Source organism: Cervus canadensis, chromosome 1 (genome assembly GCF_019320065.1).
Source record: "Cervus canadensis isolate Bull #8, Minnesota chromosome 1, ASM1932006v1, whole genome shotgun sequence".
Taxonomy (NCBI): domain Eukaryota; kingdom Metazoa; phylum Chordata; class Mammalia; order Artiodactyla; family Cervidae; genus Cervus; species Cervus canadensis.
In genome coordinates, this window is record NC_057386.1 from 122,318,537 (window position 1) to 122,341,433 (window position 22,897).

General features: G+C 42.7%; 1 protein-coding gene across 2 annotated transcripts in view; it reads left to right on the plus strand.

Annotated features, from left to right (window-relative positions):
* The window catches only part of CCDC60 (coiled-coil domain containing 60), a 174,504-nt gene that overhangs the window by 5,115 nt on the left and 146,492 nt on the right, over positions 1 to 22,897 (plus strand). The window lies entirely within an intron of this gene.

Below are 22,897 nucleotides of genomic sequence, written 5' to 3' on the forward strand. Positions count from 1 at the left end.
AGGGTGGGGATGGGAGGGGAGCAGTAGAAGAAACACATCAAAGAGTCTAGTTGATATGATGCAAGCTTAGTGCAAGGTAAGTTCTCTGCCTTTGAAATCAGACAAGGTGGGTTCGAATCCGCTCTTTGACCCTCATGTGAGGTTCTGTGAAATGGCCTGAATAATAACAGGGTCTACCATGTAGATCTTTTGAAAGGATTAAATACAATAATGCGTCTGAAGTACTGAGCATGGCACTCGGTACACAGTGAACTCCTTAGCAGGTGATGACACTTGTTATTGTGACTCATGCTCCTTCGTCTTCTCTAACTGGGCACATGTGCCTCCAGCACTATTTTGAAGACAGCCCAGATGTGAAGCCTGAAGGAAGCTGAGAATTAACCGTAAAGTCGCAGACTGGGATCCATCATTAGTGATGCCAAGTCCAAGTTTAAGGGTAGAAGGGAAGAAGCAGGTCTGGGGATATTTTTAAGAACTTGTGTGAGAGTATATTTTTATGGAGATCAAGCCAGTCCTAAAGGAAATCAACCCTGAATATTCACTGAAAGGACTAATGCTAAAGCTTCAATACTTTGTGTGGCCATCTGATGTGAGGAGCCAGCTCACTGGAAAAGACCCTGATGCTGGGAAGGATTGAAGGCAAAGAGAGAAGAGGGCCGCAGAGGGTGAAACGGTTGGATAGCGTCACCGACTAAGTGGACATGAACTTGAGCAAGCTCTGGAAGATAGCAGAGGATGGGAAAGCCTGATATGCTGCAGTCCATGGGGTCACAAAGAGTTGGACACAACTTAGTGACTGAACAGCAATAATATCAGCATAATTTTGTGAAGGATGAGATGCCTTGCAGGAGAGAGTTCATCCTGATGGCAGAAATGCATGACCCAGTTAAAAAATCCTAGTTGTAGGAAAGGGAGTGCCCTTGAGCATGATTTAAATCCCTTGGTTTTAACTTTCAACCCAGTCTCATGATTCATGTTTGAATACTATGGAGAGACAGAAGCAGGTTAAAAAAAAGAAAACCTTATGTATCAGTTAGGATCATTCTTGGCTGCAAGTAAGAGAAAAACTCAAAAGCAGTGACCTAAACAAATGTGAATTTATTTTTCTTATGTAAGAAGTCTGGAGGTATTTGCCCACTGGCATTGGTTCAAGGAGGAACTTGTTAATGTTAAGACTGACAGGTCCTTTTCCCTCATGGTCATAGAATGGCTGCCTCATCTCCACCCATTACATTCATATTCCAGTAGAAAGAGGATAAAATGAATGGTAAGAACTATTTTTGTCTCTTTAATGAGGCAAACAAAGGCTTTCCAGAAAAATTCCCAGCATGTTTCCTCTTATGTCTCATCTGCTAGGGTACTGTCACCTGTCTTTTATTAACTGCAAGATTGGCTGGGGGTGGGGAAAAAAAAAGAATGGCTGGGAAAGTGTGTATCTATCCTGGGTGTGGAAAAGCAGGAGCAAGAGAGAGGTGAAAGTATTGGAGATGGGGATCAGGTTGACTGATCAGCAATAACTAGCACAAATGACTTCACAAAAAATCAGATATTGGGGGCCCCAAGCAATACAGTAACCTAAAAAAAACAGAGACAGCTCTTAGCCTGTACCACAGCTGTTTAGGGATGTCAAGGGCCTTTGTCCATAGTGGTACTTTAAAAAATAGCACAGAATCCACTGAAGGGCTGAGGGGGTCAGGATAAGGGGGAGGTCACCAAGGGAAACTGATTCTAGGTGTTGAGGATACCTAGTAGTGAAAAAAGACAGTCACATGGGACAACCTTCCAGAAATTGAAAAAATACAGGGAGTCAGATGAAAAGAGATCCAAGATAGTGGACTCTCTTTATTCCTTTGACTCCCTTCTGTTTTCATCATTTGGAGAGTGGAGGATGGGGGGGCTTAAAGAATCAATCTCTGGTTAGACAAACCTTTGCACAACCATAGAAAGAGACCTATCCTTGACCCCTTTTCAGCATTCCTGCAGCCTATAAAGACTCAGCCGTCATCTGTTCAGTTCAAAAGGTGCAAAATCCACGTGGGGTTCAGTGGCAAGTAGCACTTACATAAAATCTGACAGAAGCCAATTAAACCTTTCTTGGACTGAACAAATAACATATTTTTCTCAGAGACCTTTCTGACAGTTAAATTCAAAATCATAATCACCAGTAATGGGATACCTTCTATCATGTGATGGTGGCATTTTCCCTTCTGAAACCCTGTTTTCAAACTCTGCTGAAAAAATTTCTTGCAGGCTCAATTTTGATCGAATGTATTTCTGTCTAAGTTGGAATTTATGCAGTCGGCAGTTGTATTTAATAACTCAAAAGTTAGCTCTGTTTGGAGATCTGCCTGCAAGCGTGGAAGTGCTTTGGGATTTCTGGATTTCACTAAGTGGGAAGATTATACAGTTGGGATTATTTCTGGAATGGGTTCAGTGTTGTCAGGGGCTTCAAGGGGTCCGTGGCTGGCTGCAGCTCAGTGGCAGAAAGAATGGAAAGTAATGCCCCATTGTAGCCTGGTACAGGATCAGTGTGACCCTCTGAGATGTCTATTAAATATGTGTGACAGGTGTTTGGGATGCATTAATATGAATCAGTCTTGGGGGCTTCTCTCAGGAAATCCACAGTTCTGTTGGAGAGAAAATGCATAAGTAACCATGAATCAAAATGGCAAATAAGTCAAAAAGAAAGGTGAAATATATATTAGAGTTGGAGATAGAAGCAAGTTCTATCATGGGAAGAAAGGTGCAGTGAAGCCATCTGACCTGCATCTTCATTGTTGGCTAGATGTGGACTTGAGGTGATATAAGACACTGAATCATGGCTGGATTTTCTTATTTTCTGATGCATCAGGGTGAGGTGGAGTTTGTTGCCATTATCCCCCAAGGAACAGGTTCTCTCTTGATGCCCTGTTGGACAAAAGGCTATTCCACAGAGCTCCGGTAGGTAAATCTTTCCATGCTCTTCTCCACACATGAAGTTACCCAAGTTTCTATCCTGGGGGGTTTTCAAATTAGGGAGGACTTAGCTCCACGAGTTCCCATTAAATCTTTCAATACCTGAAAAGTTCTAATGTTTGACTTCCTTTAAGACTATGAATTTCAGCAGAACAGGGTTTCTCAACCTTGACTCTATTGACACTTGGGGCCGATGTGTTGCCCTGTGCATTGTAGGATGTTGAGCAGCACCCCTGGTCTCTAGCCATTAGATGCCAATTGTGACAACCACAAATGCGTTGATATTACCAAATGTCCTCTGGGGACCAAAGTCATCTTGGGTTGAGAACCATGGCAGCGCAGGACTGCCCCAGTCCTGAGTTCCTTTCCCCAGCTGAATGGTGAAACACCCCCCATTTCAATCAATGATGCCGTTGTGTACCCAGTTGTTCAGACAGAAGCCTGAGCTTCGTCTTTGCTTTCTCCCTCTTCATCGTCTCTTATGTTCAATCAGCTGCCTCAGGGCGGGCACTCTGTGGACACTGCCTCCTTCCCCAAGGCCACTACCTGATCCAGGAAGCCCTCGTCTCCATCTCCAGTCTGGACTATTCCACCAGCCTCCCAGCTGCCCCCTTTACCTTCGATCTGACCTTCCAACCCATCCTCTTTCATTACAAGTGTGATATTGTCATTTCCCTGGTTAAAACAATTAATGGTACTCAAAATGAAGACAATTATCTTTACTAAGGTTTAAAAGGCTCTGCATGATCTGGTCCCCACCGACTTTTCCAGCTCCATCTTTCATTACTTGGTCTACTTGGAAGTCACACTGGGTTTCAAAGGTGCTGTACCTTCCGTCTTCTTCCTCCTTGTAGAACTTTCTCCCCTTCCTCTCCTCCCCACAAAAAACTGTAGTTTTCCACAGCAAGATGTTTCCAGGGTTCTGAACAGTGGTGGAATGGGTGTGGCCCTTGCTGGGAATTAGGAGGTCAGTTTGGAGTATGATCTCTCTTTGCTACATAGCTGTATGACCCTAGGCAAATCACTTCACCTCTGTAGTTTCTTCACATTCATATGCAGAACCAAGAACCCTAACCTCACAGTCTGGGGGTATCCTCCTTGCCATATGACTCCAGAGAGCAAATAATGGCTGCCACTTATTAAACATCTATTATGCCACTGCTGTGTTCTGCATATTTTATTAAAGTTAGCTCCTCAGTCCCATGGGGCAGATGCTATCATTACCCCTATTTGTAGAGATAAGAAAACTGAGGCTTGGAGAGATTTTGTAACTTGCCTAGAGATACCCAGACATGTAGGTGATAGTATTTGAATCCAGGACCAACTAACTAGAGAGATTCTATATTCTTAAGATCAGCCTGGTTGCCTGCAGTAAGAAGGAACAGTGGACAAGTATCTCTCTAAAAGGAGCATCTGTCAGTCGAATTTTTAAAGAATATATTCAGGAAGTCTCCAGCAGAAAAAGGAAAGTGCCAATTTTAGCTGTAGGTGATGTAAACAAGAATGTGACTGTGCCCCGTGACCACAGACAAGGATATTTGCATTTTCTTGAGCTCTTGCTAAAATATGCCAGTGAGCTTTTCTGGAAGAGAAGCACAGCTGGGGACAAGGAGGGGCGAGGGTGGGGGGAACCCCTGTTTGTGGCTTAGATGCATCTTTCTAAATAATGCTCATTTCAATGAAGGTTTATCAGCCATTTCTAATTAGAGTCGCATTTCTAAGAAAGGCATATTTTGATGCTGGGTCAGTACACTGTCAAGACCTGCTAGATAAAACGGCAAGGAAGACAGGCCCAGCTAATGAGGAATGAGGTTCTGGGGTGTGTGTGGCTGAGATGTTGATCACTGTAAGCAGTTTAATTGGTTTGAATAATTTGGATAAATATCTAGTTAAATGGATTTAGTCTAAATCCAAGCTCTGACCTGCTGAATTTTTTATTTTCTACCAAAAGGAAAAAATAACCCCACATCATAATTGCCTGTTAATTTGTCTGGTCCCACCAGTAGACTTGGAGCTCATTGAAGGGAAAGGACCCTGCCTTGCTCACAAGTCTACCCCCAGAGCCTAGCACAGTGCCTGGTGCAGGATTTAACTTCAGTATGAGAATAGTCTGTATTCTCAGGACCAAGGATAGCTCTACATGGCAAGCGAGGCATCACATCCCCCAGGGTAACTGTAAATTTCACTTAGACAAAGGCCATAGGTGTTTTATGCACCGGTACATCCGCAGCACATACCTGGTGCCCCATAAAGAGAGATAACATTCTGACATTTGCTATGTGTATGACTGGGGGCAAGTTGCTCTCTGTGTCTCAGTAACTGTTATCTCACATACAGAAATAATAACAACTCTGGCTTTGTAGGGTTGTTGGGAGGATCAATGAGATAATGCTAAGGAAAGCCCCTGGCAGATAATAGGTGCTCACTGAATGCTCTCTCTTCATATTTCCACTTAGGGATTGAAGCCATTGGCTCCCCAAAATATCAAACATTAAAACATATAAATACTGACATTTCCAGAGATGATGACTCTCGTGCTGATCATTTTTTATACATTCAGGAAATGGCAGCCAAAAGGGTAACATGACTGAAATGTATTGTTTCCAAGGGCCCTTGAAGCAAATGCCCAAGCGGCAATTAGCACATGGTTGTCACCTGTGTTGCTCTTGCTTATTGGCTGATCCCATCCTCTGCTAGTCAAACTGTTTCTCTGGTATTTTTAGACCTTCTTAAAAAGTTCTCTTAAAACTCAGGAAGCAGGCGGATACCAAGGAATCTGAGAACATGAATCTGGCATTCTTGTAGGAAATGAACGTGTTGGTTGTGGAGGAGCATTCTGCAGTTTCATGGGAGCTAGCATGGGCAGCCTGATGATTCTTTAAACCTGACCAGTCTTCTCACCTTTTCCCTCCCTGCCTCAAACCAACAAATAACCCTACTTGTTCCCTTTTTTGTGCAGCTCCAGGGCTTGGGATTTAATTGTCTCAGTAAAAGGATTAATTCTTGAGCTTCCTAGTCTGGCCAGACAAACCCTTGTCAGGGGTGATTGACTTAGCACCTGGGCCACAGATCACTTCAGGGTCTGAGTCCTGCTTCCACTGTTGCTCATCTGCTCTATGACCTTAGGCTACCTGTGTCTCCTCTCTGATGAACTGACCAATCCCATTCACTCCACAACACTGAGAGGTAGGCAATATTTACCGCACTTTGCAGGCGAGGAAACAGAGGCTAAGAGAACTACCCTCCACCTTGCTGCCCTGCCCCAGAAGCACAACCCAGCCTGCTTCTGTCCTCTGGGTTTTCCCCAAGGGTATCAGAGACCAGCTCGCCAGCCCCCACCTGCAGGGGTCACATTTTATGCCCTTGAGCATCACAGCGGCTGGTCTCTCATTTGATTTGAGCTGAAGGATGCAGCCTCCTCCTCCCTTTGGGTTCACGACTCAAAATGTCCCAGCAGCTGCTGTCAAATCACTGCACAAATCTCTTTCCCTCTCCCCTCTCTGTTTTTATATTCTCAGCATGGGGATACAAATGAAGAGTCCCATGTGCTCCTACCGCTACCTCGAAAATGCCTTCCAGGTGGTCTTTCTCACCTTCTTTTGGAGTCTGATGTCTATGGCATCTTGGATCCATACAGGGATCCATACAAGGACAGTCTGTACTGCTGCTGCTGCTAAGTCGCTTCAGTTGTGTCCAACTCTGTGCGACCCCATAGACGGCAGCCCATCAGGCTCCCCTGTCCCTGGGATTCTCCAGGCAAGAACACTGGAGTGGGTTGCATGAAAGTGAAAAGTGAAAGTGAAGTCGCTCAGTCGTGTCAGACTCTTAGCAACCCCATGGACCGCAGCCCACCAGGCTCCTCTGTCCATGCAATTTTCCAGGCAAGAGTACTGGAGTGGGGTGCTATTGCCTTCTCCGGTCTGAACTGTCCTACAGCCTATTTTACTTGTTATCCTTCCATTTATTTAGGATTCAGAATGTACCAAGTGATTTATATTTGTAAATTTGTCTTACTTGAGGCTTTATGACAACCCCATGATGAAGGTGTTGTCCCCTCCATTTTATAGCTGAGAAAACTGAGGCTCAGACACAGAAAGGAACTTGTGTGATAGAGAAGCTGAGACTCAAAACCAGGCCAGTCTGGCTCCAAAGTCCCATTTTGTTTTCCCCTCTCTGCATGGGACCCAGAGCTGCTACTCTTTTATTTGCTGAGATGGAGACTTGGCATCACTTTCAAGCCCCCAAATTTAGGTCTGAACTGTACTCCCCCAGCCCGCATCCTCCCCATTGCAGAAGCCCTTCTGAGCTCATCAGACATTACAGGATCATCCTGGGCGGGAGGAATGTCACGGTGTCCACAGAAGTCTCTTCAAATGCATCCATCTCACAGTTCCTCACAAAACAAAGTGGCCCCTTTTCTTCCTTTTTGTTGTTAGAACCTGGTCCTACTGCAAACCATCTTGAAAGGAAATTAGACCTTGCCTGCCTATGAAGGAATAGAGCCCCTTCAGGCACCTAAAGGACCTGAATTTAGCCCGAGGTAGGGGCCTTAATGAAGTGGGTGGGGAGGTTGGTCAGAGGTCAGACACCCTCTAAGCAACCCCAGCCCTGATTCAGGGAGAGTCAGAACATGTCGCACTCCACAGAGAGCAGTTTTCACTCCACCGCAGGTTTGGAGGCTGTGCGCTGTCCGTCTCCTCTCGCTCCGTCCTCCCCCACCCTCCTCCCTCTTCCTCTCCGCTCTCTCCCCACCCGTCTCCCCTTTGCATCGTGAAGCCTAACAGTATTTGCTAGCTCCTCCTGTGCTTCCTTTTAGCTCCTTTAATTATTATAGCAATTTCATCTATTAAAAAAGGAAAAAAACCCAGGACAGCTTGGCCACTTGGACACCGAGGAGAGGGAGCCGTTCAGACCAACTGCCAAGCCATCCAGTCCTGCAGGCTCTTGGTTTCATTAATGTTCTTTCATCTACCCTAGATTGTAATGGGAGGCTGGTCTGTGATTGTGTACTTTAGGTAAATAGATCGTTAGGTAAGATTGATAGCAGAGCAGAGCAGTCCAGGTAATGTTTTAAGCCCAAAGCAAAAGAGCACAAGCGTGTCTCCAGCCGTAAATGACAGGACCACAATTCATGCAGTTTTGGTGAAGGGTGTGTCGGGGGCATTTTCAGCATAAATGGCCACTTTCTGAAGGTTTGTTTTTCCTGCCTTCACAAAGGGAGGCTTGCTTTTTCAGCTAGACACAGAGCCATAAGCCTTCAGGCAAATGAGAGGTTTGTTTTGATAATGAACTTGATATCGAGTTACAACTCATTAATATAGACCACACAATGTTATTGCAGCTAATTTCTTCATTTTACAAAGCCTGGTTCTTAACAAAGCATATTATTGGCCCCAAATGAATTAAAAAAAAAAAAAGAGTAGATGCCACAAAAGCTCAGCGGGTTCAAGGCAGAAATGGCACAGCTGTGTGCAGAACGTGAATGCACGGCAGCCGCTGCCTCTGACTCTGCCAGGGTCACGAGGCACTCAGACTTGGGCTTTGTATTCAAGGAGAGGTAGACGTCAGAGCCCTGGAACCAAAGCCAAAGCATTCTTCTCTTGTGTTCAGGAGGCAGTATAACCCAGACCAACGCATTTCCCAGAAACTGTGAAGACGGGGACTCGTCACCCAGAATCACAGAGTCTTTGAGAAACCTTGAAGGGCGTTTCAGCAGCTTTCTGCCCACAGCTACAGAACACGATGGTAACATTTTCTGTCGGATGAGCCCTGGTTCTGCTGTTGCCCAGCTGTATGACCTGAGGCACGTCACCACCTTCCATTCTAAGCCTCAGTTTTCTCAAGTGCAAAATGGGAATAAAGATAGTCCCCAGGAGTCTCCCTCTGAGAGAGGTCTGGCCAGACGTAGGTGCCGAACTGAGACGTGGTCTGACCCTCTGCACTCTCTTCCTAGTTGCTGTCAGGCAGTTCTTCCACTCAGGAAGGTTCCTCTGACCTCCCTTGTCTCCTTTCTCCTCAGTTGTGAGGGGTGCCGCAGTCAGAGCCCTCATCACACACCTGCTCACAGGTCTGCACCACCACTAACAGAGAGGGCCACCGACAAGGGACCATCATTAATCTTTGTATTCAGTATATACAACCACTATTTGCAGCACACCTATTATGTGCCAGCCTCACGGAAGGCAGGTGATAAATGTGTGTTGACTGAATTCATACAGCATCTTCTGCAAAGAGAGGACCTGTTGTCTCCTTGTACATCTACTTGCTCTGAACAATACAAATCCTATTTAAAACGTGTTGCTGGAATTCCGTGGCAGTCCAGTGGTTAGGACTCCACGCTTTCACTGCTGAGGGCGTGAGTTTGATCCCTGGTCAGGGAACTAAGATCCCACAAGCCGTGCAACATGGCCAAAATAGCAACAACAGCAAAAGTTGCTTTCAGTATTTTTTAAAATTTCCGCTCCTTCTTGCCTTTAGGTTTTCTGTCAATATTCTAGAAGTCTCTTTACTTCTGGGGATATGGTCTCCTTGCCATCTTTGGTGAAATCCTTTTGAATACCTGAGTACACTGAAGCTCTGTGGAGGTCAGGCTTTCGTTAGGGACTGCACCCATTGCTTTCTTATTTGAACTATGCATAGTTATTCATTCTTATTTCATTCATAGTTGCTAATTAATATTCATTTAGTTCATTCATTCCCATTTCCTTCATTTCATTCAATATTTCATTTTCTAGCCTTGCCCACCCTTCTAGCGCCATGTTTCTTTCTAGAGACCTTGGCCATGAGCACATATCACTCTTGCACCAAATCTTTAGAACATTTCTGTTTAAAGTCTAGTGAGGAATGTGACCAGAATTCTCTTCCTTCCCAATACAATGCCAATCTTCAGGTACATACACTGTGGTCACCTTTCCCCAAAGTTTCCTTCAGGGTTTCCTCCTCTGTTGGTTCCTTGTCTGTTTTTCAATGGATTCCTGTATCTGTACAGAGGGTAAATTTTTGGAAATGCAAATGAGAAATACACTTCGGGTTTATAGCAGAGGCCTGAAAACTGGCCTCTCACCACTGAAATACCTTGCATCAGGACAAATTTTGCAATTTCTCACATTTACCTGTGTGTTCTGAAGCCTTTTACACGATAAGATTTTTTTTTCTAAATCATTTTATTCTCACTCAAATGCCTTAAAATATTTTTCTTGAGGTGTACATAGAGAAATGTATATAGATATGTGTACAGTTTGCTGAGTTTTTACGTGGCTGAAAGATCCATTCTTCTTCTTCACCAAAAACAAGATGTAAAGCATTACCAGAATCCCCCAAGCTCCCTCAAGCTCCCCCGTGGTAATCATCTTCCTGACGTCTATCACCATCAGTATGTTTTGCCTGTTTTTCAGTATGTATAAATGCAATCATACAGTCCGTACACTTTGGAGTCTGGCTCCACTTGTCTATTATGAGATTCATTTATGTTTTCATGTGTAATTGTCATTTGCTCATCCTCACTGTTGCTGTATTGTGTTCTTATGTGTGAATATACCGCAGTTTCTTTATCCATTTGCACACTGAAGGACTTTTGGGTTCTGCAGTTTTGGAGGAGAAGGGGATAGAATTATTATGAAAATGCTGTTGTGAATGTTTTCTGTACATGTCTTTTGGGGAACAAATGTTCTTGAATACATACGCGCACACATATATATTCTTGAAGACAGATAAGTAGGTGGGTAGATGTTGTTGTTGATGAATCACTAAGTTGTATCCAACTCTTGTGACCCCATGGGCTACAGCACACTCCTCTGCCCTGCACTGTCTCTCGGAGTTTGCTCAAATTACTGTCCATTGCGTTGGTGATGCTGTCTAACCATCTCATCTTCTGCCTCCTCCTTCTCCTTTTGCCTTCAATTTTTTCAGCATCAAGGTCTTTTCCATGAGTCCGCTCTTCACATCAAGTGGCCAAGGTATTGGAGCTTCAGCATTAGTCCTTCCAATGAATATTCAGGGTTGATTTCCTTTAGAGTTGACTGGTTTGATCTCCTTGCTCCAAGGAGTCTCCAAGGGACTTTCAAGAGTCTTCTCCATCACCACAATTCAACAGCATCAATTCTTAGGCATTCACCCTTCTTTACAGTCCAACTCTCACATCTGTACATGGCTACTGGAAAAACCATAGCTTTAACTACATGGACCTTTGTCAGTAAAGTGATATCTCTGCTTTTTAATATGCTGTCTAGGTTTGTCATAACATTCTTTCCAGGGAGCAAGCATCTTTTAATTTCATGGCTGCAGTCACTGTCTACAGTGATTTTGAAGCCCACGAAAATAAAACCTATCAGTGCTTCCACTTTTTACCCCTTCTATTTGCTGTGAAGTGATGGAACCAGATGCCATGATCTTAGTTTTGTGAATGTTGAGTTTCAAGCTAGCTTCTTCACTGCCCTCTTTCACCTCATCAAAAGGCTCTCGTTCCTCTTCTTGAGGTGGTACTATTAGAGTGATATCATCTGCATATCTGAGGTTGTTGATATTTCTCCCTGGCAATCTTGATTCCAGCTTGTGAGTCTTCCAGCCCAGCATTTCGCATGATATACTCTGCATAGACATTAAATAAGCAGGGTGGTGATATACAGCCTTGTCATACTCCTTTCCCAATTTTGAACCAGTCAGTTGTTCCACGTTCTGCTCTAACTGTTGCTTCTTGACCCACATACAGGTTTGTTTCTCAGGAGACAGGTAAGGTGGTCTGGTATTCCCATCTCTTTGAGAATTTTCCACAGTTTGTCATGATCCACACAGTCAAAAGCTTTAGTGGAGTCAATGAAGCAGAAATAGATCTTTTTCTAGAATTCCCTTGCTTTATTCCATGATCCAGCAAATGTTGACAATTTGATTTCTGGTTCCTCTGCCTTTTACGTACTCAGCTGTACATCTGGAATTTCTCGGTTCATATGTCGCTGAGGCCTAGCTTGAAGAATTTTGAACATAACCTTGCTAACATGTGAAATGAGTGCAATCGTATGGTAGTTTGAACATTCTTTGGCATGGCCCTTCTTTGGGATTGGAATGAAAATTGATTTCCAGTCCTGTGGCCATTGCTGAGTTTTCCAAATTTGCTGTAATATTGTGTGCATCACTTTAACAGTGTCATCTTTTAGGAATTGAAATAGCTCAGCTGGAATTCCTCCACTAACTTTATACTTTGTAAGGCCCACTTGACCTCACACTCCAAGATATCTGGCTGTATGTGAATGACCACACCATCGTGGTTATCTGGGTCGTTAAGATCATTTTTGTACAGTTCTGTGTATTCTTGCTACCTTTTAAAAATCTCTTCTGCTTCTGTGAGAAGCCCAACTCTCACATCCATCCTCAGATATGCAGACGACACCACACTTAACGGCAGAAAGCAAAGAACTAAAGAGCCTTTTAATGAAAGTGAAAAAGGAGAGTGAAAAAGTTGGCTTAAAACTCAACATTCAGAAAACTAAGATCATGGTATCGGGTCCCATCAATTCATGGCAAATATATGGGGAAACAATGGAAATAGTGACAGACTTTATTTTGGGGGGCTCCAAAATCACTGCAGATGGTAACTGCAGCCATGAAATTAAAAGACCCTTGCTTCTTGGAAGAAAAGTTATGACCAACCTAGATAGCATGTTAAAAAGCAGAGACATTACTTTGCCAACAAAGATCCGTCTCGTCAAAGCTGTGGTTTTTCCAGTAGTCATGTTTGGGTGTGAGAGTTGGACTATAAAGAAAGCTGAGCACCAAAGAATTGATGCTTTTGGACTGTGGTGTTGGAGAAGACTCTTGAGAGTCCCTTGGCCAGCAAGGAGATCAAACCAGTCAATCTTAAAGGAAATTAACCCTGAATATTCACAAGAAGGACTGATGCTGAAACTGAAACTCCAATACTTTGGCCACCTGATGTGAAGAACTGACTCATTGGAAAAGACTCTGATGCTAGGAAAGATAGAAGGCAGGAGGAGAAGGGGACAACAGAGGATGAGATGGTTGGATGGCATCACCGACTCAATGGACATGTGTTTGAGTAAACTCTGGGAGTTGGTGATGGGCAGGGAGGCCTGGCATACTACAGTCCATGGGGTCGCAAAGAGTCGGACACAACTGAGCAACTGAACTGAACTGAACTCATATCTATGCATGACTACTGGAAAAACCATAGCTTTGACTAGACAGACCTTTGTTGGACCTTTGTTGGCAAAGTAATGTCTCTGTTTTTTAATATGCTGTCTTTTTAATATGCTTCTTTCCTCAGCTATTTGTAAAACCTCCTCAGGTCACCACTATGCCTTCTTGTGTTTCTTTTTCTTTGGAATGGTTTTAGTCACTGCCTCTTGCTCAATATTACCAACCTCTTTCCATAGTTCTTTAGGCACTCCATCTTCTAGATCTAATCCCTTGAATCTATTTATCACCTCCACTGTATAATCATAAGGTCATACCTGATTTATGATTTAGGTCATACCTGAATGGCCTAGTGGTTTTCCCTACTTTCTTCAATTTAAGCCTGAATTTTGCAATAAGGAGCTGATGATGTGAGCCACAGTCAGCTCCAGGTCTTGTTTTTGCTGACTGTATAGAACTTCTCTATCTTTAGCTGCAAAGAACATAATCAGTCTGATTTCAGTATTGACCATCTGGTGATGTCCATGTGCAGAGCTGTCTCTTGTGTTGTTAAGCGAAGGTGTTTGCTATGACCAGTGTGTTCTCTTGGCAAAACTCTGTTAGCCTTTGCCCTGCTTCATTTTGTACTCCTAGACCAACTTGCCTATTTCTCCATGTATCTCTTGACTTTCTACTTTTGCATTCCAGTCTCCTGTGATGAAAAGGGTATCTTTGTGTGTGTGTGTGTGTGTGTGTGTTAGTCCTAGAAGGTCTTGTAGGTCTTCATAGAACCAATCAACTTCAGATTCTTTGGCATCAGTGGTTGGGACATAGACTTGGATTACTGTGATGTTGAATGATTTGCCTTGGAAACGAATCGAGATCATTCTGTCATTTTTGAGGTTGCACGGAAGTACTGCATTTTACACTCTTTTTTGTTGACTATGAGGGCTACTCCGTTTCTTCTAAGAGATTCTTGCCCACAGTAGTAGATATAATGATTATCTGAATTAAATTTGCCCATTCCCATGCATTTTAGTTCACTGATTCTTAAAATGTTGATGTTCACTCTTGCCACCTCCTGCTTGATCACATGCAGCTTACCTTGATTCATAAACCTAACATTCTGGGTTCCTATGCAATATTGTTCTTTACAGCATTGGACTTTGCTTTCACCACCAGACACATCTACAACTGAGCATCATTTCCACTTTGGCTCAGCTGCTTCATTCTTTCTGTAGCTATGAGTAATTGCCCTCCACTTTTCCCCAGTAGCATATTGGACATTTTACGACCTGGGGGACTCATCTTCCAGTGTCACATCTTTTTTCCTTTTCATACTGTCGATGGGGTTTTCCAGGCAATAATACTGGAGTGGTTTCCCATTTCCTCCTCTGGTGGGCCACATTTTGTCAGGACTCTTCACTAGGCCCATCTGTCTTGGGTGGCCCTATACAACATGGCTCATAGCTTCATTGAATTACCCAAGCCCCTTCACTACAACAAAGCTGTAATCCATAAAGGGGAGGTAGATAGACAGATAGATGCTTATCACAGGTATGATTTGTTAGGAATCTTTCCATTTCTATTGACAGAAACAAACTCATACAAGAGAAAAAGAAAAAGACAAAAAAAGGGATCAGTGGGTCACATTATAGAAGACTCTAGGGCATGTGGCTTTAGTTGTAGCATCCAGGAGCTTAGATAAAGGCATTGGGAATCCACCTGGCTATGTTCATTGTTCCTCTTTACATCTATGGTGGTTCCATCCTAAGGCAAGAAGTCTCCACTGAGTGTAGAGTGGCCATTAGCAGCTCCAGGCTGAAGTTCCTCTGGTTTCATAATAGCAGGGGAAGAAAAGCTTTTCTTTCTCAAATGAACCATCCTGAGTTATCCACTTGGGTATTGCCCACCCCTGGAGCTCAGAGAACCAAAGTCACCCACACCTTAACCACACACACTGAGGAACAGCATTGATCATGTACTTTTTAAAACTTCAGACAACCTAAACTCTTCATCAGCAGCAGTCAAATAATGTCATGTATTGGGTTCGCCAAAAAATTTGTTTGGGTTTTTCCACAAGATGTTACAGAAAGACCTGAATGAACTTTTTGGCCAACCTGATACATGCATCCTATAGAATATTATGTCAGAGAAGGCAATGGCACCCCACTCCAGTACTCTTGCCTGGAAGATCCCATGGACAGAGGAGCCTGGTAGGCTGCAGTCCATGGGGTCGCTAAGAGTCGGATACAACTGAGCGACTTCACTTTCACTTTTCACTTTCATGCATTGGAGAAGGAAATGGCAACCCACTCCAGTGTTCTTGCCTGGAGAATCCCAGGGACGGGGGAGCCTGGTGGGCTGCTGCCTATGGGGTTGCACAGAGTCGGACACAACTAAAGTGACTTAGTAGCAGCAGCAGTATAGAATATTACATAGCCAGAAAAAGTAAGGTAAATCCACATGTATAGACATAGAAACCTGACTGCTACATATAGTTTGGTGGGGGAAGGGTGAGATGATTGTTTTATGTACAGTACAGAGTGTGATTATGTAATTTATTGTTCACAATAGATACTTATCAGGGTGAAAGGGGATGCTGTAATTATTTACACTGGTACATGTATAAATCAAGATTATCCTGGGCAAACATATATGAAGAATGACTAGAATTATAATTATTTAAATGTCTATATATCTGTGTCTATCTATCTGCCTATTTATGTATGTTTGTTTTAAGAAAGGCATTGGGGTTGACCCTAGGAAGTGTGAGAAAGAGCAAAAGGGGTCTTTTTTCTTAGTGTTTTTTTTTTTTTTAGTTGCAGTAGAACTTCATGCACAAACTGTTTTAAATTACAACTCAATTAAGTTTTATATATAGATATAATCTGTATAATCACCCCTTAGTCGATATGGGTGACATGACATCTTGTCATGGAACAATATTCTCTAAAGTTTTTCCTAATCAATAACTGCCTGACTTTAGCCCAGAAATAACCACTGTTACACCTTTTTTTCATCCCTGGAGAAGGGAAAGGCTACCCACTCCAGTATTCTGGCCTGGAGAATTCCATGGACTCTATAGTCCATGGGGTTGCAAAGAGTCAGACACGACTGAGCAACTTTCACTTCACTTCACTAATTTGCCCATTCTTGAACTTCATATAGTGAAGTCATTGAGTATGTTCTGTTCTGTGACTTCTTTTGCTCACCATGACACCTGTGCGGGGTTTCTGCCTGCAATGCAGGAGACCCCAGTTTGATTCCTGCGTCGGGAAGATCCCCTGGAGAAGGGAAAGGCTACCCTCTCCAGCACTCTGGCCTGGAGAATTCCATGGACTGTATAGACCATGGGGTCACAAAGAGTCGGACACGACCGAGCAACTTTCAGTTCCACACCTGTGCAACTTACCTTATTCTTTTTTATTAGTGTGTAGTATTTCATTGTTTGAATGTATAATTTACCTGTATATAATATAATTTATATAATATAATAATATATTAATATAATATAATATATATTATATATAATATATATATAATATATAATTTACCATGTGTTACCTTTTGATGGACATACAGTGTTTTCAGCTTGGGACTATCATGAATAAAGCTATTTGGACATTCTTTTATATTTTTTGTGTGAATATACATGTACACTAAATTCTCTTAGGAGTTGTGGGGTCATAAAATAGCAGTATAGTTTCATTTTCTCCGAAGCTGCCAGCATTCTACATTGTTGGCCATGGATGGGAGTTCCGGTTACTCCACATCCTCATGAAAACTTAGTCTTTTCAGTTGCAGCCATTCTAGGGGATGCACAGTGATGACTCACTGTGGCTTTAATTTCCAGTTCTCTGATGAACAATACTGTTGAGCATCTTTTCAAATGTTGGTTGGTCATTTGATTTCTTCCTTTGTGAAGTATCTGTTTCAGTTTCCTGTCTTTTTAAAAATTGATTTATTTGCCTTTTTATTACTGATTTGTAAGAACTCTCTATATGTTCTGTATATGAGTCCTTTGTCACATGAGTGTACTCATCCAGGCTCTTCTAGCTCCTTTGCATGGGTGCTCACTCACTCAGTCGTGTCCAGCTCTTTCCAACTCCATGGACTCTAGCCCGCCAGGCTCCTCTGGCCATGGGATTCTCCAGTCAAGAATCCTGGAGTGTGTTGCCATTTCCTGCTCCGGGGGATCTTCCCAACCCAGGGATTGAACACGAGTCTCTTACCTCCTGCACTGGCAGACAGATTCTTTATCACTGCACCACCTGCAAAGCCCCTTTGACTCCTTTAATGATGCTTTTTGATGAGCAGAAGTTCTTTTTTGTTGCTGTTATTTTTCAGTTATTTTTTTTAAGTTGAAGTATAGTTGATTTACAATGTATTAGTTTTTGGTATACAGTAAACTGATTCAGTTTATACACACACACACACACACATTTATAAGTTCTTTGTCATTCATTTCCATTATTGTTTGTTGTAGGATATTGAATATAGTTTCCTGTGCTATGCAGTGAGACCTTGTTGTTTATGTCTTTTATAAAAAGTAGTTTGTATCTGCTAATCCCAAATTCCTAATTTTATCCCTCCCTCCTTTCATTTTCACCTTTGGTAACAATAAGTTTGCTTTTCATGTCTGTGAGTCTGTTTCTATCTTGTAAATAAGTTAATTTGTATCATATTTTCAAATGCACATACAGGTGATATCATATGCTATTTGTCTTTCTCTTTCTGACATTTTCCACTTAGTATAATAATCTCTAGTCCATGTTGCTGCACATGGCATTATTTCATTCTTTTTCATACTGAGTAGTATTCCATTCGGGACTTCCCTGGTAGCTCAGCTGGTAAAGAATCTGCCTGCAATGTAGGAAACCTGGGTTCGATCTCTGGGTTGGGAAGATTCCCTGGAGGAGGGCATGGCAACCCACGCCAGTCTTCATGCCTGGAGAATCCCCATGGACAGAGGAGCCTGGTGGGCTACAGTCCATGGGGTTGCAAAAAGTCAGCCATGACTGAGTGACTCAGCACAGCACAGTATTCCATTTTGTGTGTGTGTGTGTGTGTACCACATCTTCTTTTTCCATTCATCTGTTGGTGGACATTTAGGTTGCTTCCATATCTTGGCTGTTGTAAACGGTGCTAGCATAAGTTCTTAAATTTAACAAAATCAAACTTATCAATGCTTTTTATTACTGATTTGTTGCTTTTTTCTATATTTAAGGCCACAAAACAGTTATTAATTTTGATTTAAGCAGTCAATTTTCTACCAGTGTGAATGCATATTTACTCTTCCTGATCTCTTTATTCTTTCTTGTGGGTCCCTATTTCCATCTGGGATCATGTTCCTACAGCCTGGCCGCAGACTTGCTTTAGTGTTTCTGACAGCGCATGACCACTGCTGGCAAACTCCCTCAGCTTCTGTGTGTCTGTAATGTCTGCATTTTGCTGTCATTTTTGAAGGATGTTTTTATTGTATAGGTGGGATTATTTATTGTATAGAACTATGGGTGGGCAGGAGGAGTCTGTTTCTATTTTGTAAACAAGTTTATTAGATGGTTGTTTTTGTTTTTAGCACTTTAAAGATGTCACTCCATGGTCTTACGGCTTTCATAATTTCTAGGAAGGACATTTCTCTCTCTGGAATTCTCACCTAGACTTTTATTTCCATAGCTTTTCAGTGTCTTTGAAATATCATTTTTGTAATTTATCTTTCTAAACCCGATGAAAACAATGAGCTTTCACTAACTGCCACATCCTACTTAGAAGTCTAGCTCCAGCTTGTGGAGAATTCAAGCTAGGAAACTTGCTTCCCTTCTTTCTTTCTTTTTGTTTTGTTTTGTTTTCTTTGCTCATTCATCTTTCCTTCCTTATTTAATTGTTTTTGCTTTTTTTAAATTTAGTTAGTTTTTAATCAACTTTTGGGGTACAACTTACATGCGACAAAATGCAAACATTTTAAGCCTATAGTTAAACAAGATTTGACACATGTACATACCCGCCTAATCAAGACCCCAGTAGACTGAGACTAGTTCAGTCATCTCCCGGAGCTCCCTCCTGGCCCTTTGAATTCAGTGCCTTCCTCCCATCCTCAGCCCCAGGCAACCCCTGGTCTACTTTCTATCACTGTAGATAAGTTTCGCCTGCCTTCAAATTTCCTGTAAATTAAACCATACAGTATATACTCTTCCATCTCTGGTTTCCTTCATTCAGTTTTTCAGACTTCTCCATGTTGTTGGGTATACCAGTAGTTTGTTCCTTTTATCATTGAATTGTTTTCCTTCAGATGAGTATGTCAGAGTTTATCCATTCATTTGTTGATGGATACTTGGATTGGTTCCAGTTTTTCTTCCTTTTTCAAATCTAAAATGCTATGAGTAATTTGTGGTGTGTTTTATAACTGATGCACAGAGCTCAGTCCCAGACCTGTGTAAGCTTCAGACCAGAGGAGGAGGTGAGTGTTGGACAAGTAATTTCAAGCATAATGAGTATTGCAGAAAGGCAAACACAGGCTGTCCTAGGAGCAAACAGCAAGAACACCTAGTTTACTCCAGGGCTTCAGGAAAAGCTCCCTTGAAAAGCATTCAAGGTAAGAATCTAGGATGACCAGGAGTAAATGAGGAAAGATTGTGGCAGGCCCTGGGGCATAACAGAAAACTCAGTGGAGATGGAAGGCAGGTGAAAAGTAATACATCACTGAACATAAGTGAGAGACACTGTGATGGATATCTTTAAAAATCTTTATTTGTTTCAACTGAGGTGTAATTGACAATACCATATTATACTGATTTGAGGTATACAGTGTAATGGTCCAATGTTCATAGATAGTGTGAAGTGACCAACACAAATAGTCTAGTTAACGTCTGTCACCATACCTAATTACAGAATTTTTTTTCTTGTGATGAAAACTTAAAATCTACTTTCTTAGCAACTTTCAAATATGCAATACTATATTATTAACTATAATTGCTGTGCTGTACATTACACCCCTATGATGTTATTTTATAGCTGGAAGTTTGTACCTTTTGTTTCATTTCACCCACCTCCAGTAACCACTGATCTGTTCTCTGTCTCTGTAAGTTAGGTTTGGGGCTGTTTTTTAGAGTCCACATATTAGTGAGACCATACAATATTTGTCTTTGTCTGATTTATTTCACTTAGCTTAATGCCCTCAGGATCCATCCATGTTGTCACAGATGGCAAGATTTCATTCTTTTTCATGGCTGAATAATATTTCATTGTGTATATCTACCACATTTTCTGTATCCATTCATCCATTAATGGACATCTACACTGTTGTCATATCTTGACTATTGTAAATAATGAACATTTTAAAAATATTTTTCATTTAATATTTCATTTAATGTACTATTTTAAGTGTGAGCATACAATAAGCTCCATTTTTACCAATGAACAGCCTAATATCCAGAAAGATGAGGACTTGTCCTGGGTGACACCAGTCGTGGTAAAGCAGGATTTGAACCCCGTTCTGTCTGGCTCCAAAGCTCATGCTTCCCCCCAACCTGAAGTCAACACTGGTTAGACTGATTGCAGTAGAGATGAAAGAAAAGAGACAGGTTAGAGAAGCATCAGCCTGCCTGTCCTTGGCATGCACTAGACAACAGAATACACACATATCTATTAAATGAATAAGTGTCTAAGAAAAGGAAACACTCTAGCATATGCTTATATTTACTAGTATTTATCTAATTGCTTAAAAAGAAAAATAGAGACAAATGTATCAAATCCTATCCATTCTTCCCTCACAATGTCACATTATACAAATGTAGATTTTGCCTATGTGTGTGGGTGGGTGTGTGTGTTTTGTGGTCAGAGGCAGGCGCTAGAAGAAAGTGGGATCAGAGAAATACCAAGAAGTGTTTACAAACTAAAGGGCAGCGGGATCTATCAGTTAAGCAAAGTGAGATAAATGGAACTGCCAATTAACTTCGTATTCTCAGAAGCAGGGAGCAGAGCACGCGTCTCGAACAATGAAAGCATTGCTGGGAGCTTTCATATTCCGCATTGTCTCCATGTAATTTGTTTCCTTTTACATAGAAATATATGGTATTAACTGGGGGATGTGATTAGAATACAGGCGGAGGCTCACTTTGATGGGAAACACACAGGCAGGCGCCTAACAGCCGCTGGAGATCAGAGACAGTCTCTCTCCAGTAAACTCACAAATTGCAGGGCCCACAGTCTGCCTAATGAGTGAAGAGCATTGGGGCCGAGATTGCAATGTTCCGGAGACCCAAGCCTCCCACTGGGGTCCTGGCCTCACAGTAACAGTAATAGGCTGAGAGGCCCCGCGAGCTCACCTGTTCCTATATGCTGCCTGCACTCAGGTGCTGTCCACAAACTCATCCATTTCATCCTCAAGCAAACATAGGAGGAAGATAATCCAATTGTCCCCACTTTAGAGATAAGAAAACAGAGGGTAAAGAGGCTCAAAGACAGGGTCAACCGTGTGGAGCCAGGAGCTCCTTCTTCCTTTTACTGAAGCCCTTGATTTTACCATTTGCTCTATCCTGCATCCACGCCTCATAGGGGACAGGGAGGAGCCGTGGACTGTGGGTTGAGAGCCTCCCTGTGCTGGAAGGCCTGAGAGACCCCACTCCCACATAGACCAAGAGACTGTGCTCTGGAGAGAGCGGGGTGATGATCCCAGAGGAAATCCGAGTAGTCGGAATCTTAACGATCCTAGAATACATGCACCCATTCTCCTAATTTGATGGCTAGGAAAACGGGTCCTGAGCAGGGCCAGTGAGCCTGTGAATGATTCTTCCATCAAACATGGCCTTCAAGGTATACCTGTGGGATCAAGGTGAGCATCCCCGGAAGACCTCTCCGAGGTAATAAGAGAATTAATAGCAAATGTTTGTACTCGCTGTATGCCAGGCACTGTTCCACTTTTACGAAGATGAGCTACTTAGCCTCTGTTTACTCCTAAAGGGTAGGCATGGTTACTGTCTCCCTGTTTTACAGATGAGGAAACTGAGGCACAGAGGGTCTAAGAGGCTTCTTGGAGGTGACTTCCGCCCATGGTCCCACTCTGGAGTATGCCCATCCCTCACTTTTCACACGAGAGCTCTACACCCCTCTAGAAAGAGCCATCAAGTCTCATGCTTCCCCTTGTTCCTCCATGGTCACTCAGAGCTTTCTCTCCCTTCATGATAATCCCCCAAGTTCCCCCAAGTTGTGCACTCGGCTTACAGGAGCTTCACATCGCTCCTCAATAACATGGAACGAGATCTCTGTTTTAGCATTTGTGTGCAGGAGCCAAGGAAACTAGCCTGGGTCTTAACTGTGACCTTCAATAAGCTTATACGATGTGGAGATTGACATGTGAGCTCTACCCAAGAGTCCATCAGCTGAGGAGTGAATAAGAAGGAAGTGGCACATCCACACCATGGAATCCTGTTGTTTAGTCACTAAGTCGTGTCTGACTCTGCAACCCCATGGACTGTAGCCCACCAGGCTCCTCTGTCCATGGGATTTCCCAGGCAAGAATACTGGAGTGGGTTGCCATTTCCTCTTTCAGGGGATCTTCCAAGGATCAAACCCGTTTCTCCTGGATACTTTACCACTGCGTCACCTGGGAAGCCTACAGTGGAATTTTATTTGACCATAAAAAGGAATGAAGGACTGATGCATATGACAATGTGGATGAACCTTCAAAACACGATACTCAGTGAAAGGAGCCAGACACAAAAGGCTACATACTGCAGGATCCATTCATGTGAGATGTTCATTGTGGGCAAATCTGTAAAGACAAAAAGCAGATTGGTTAGCGGTTTCCAGGGGCTGA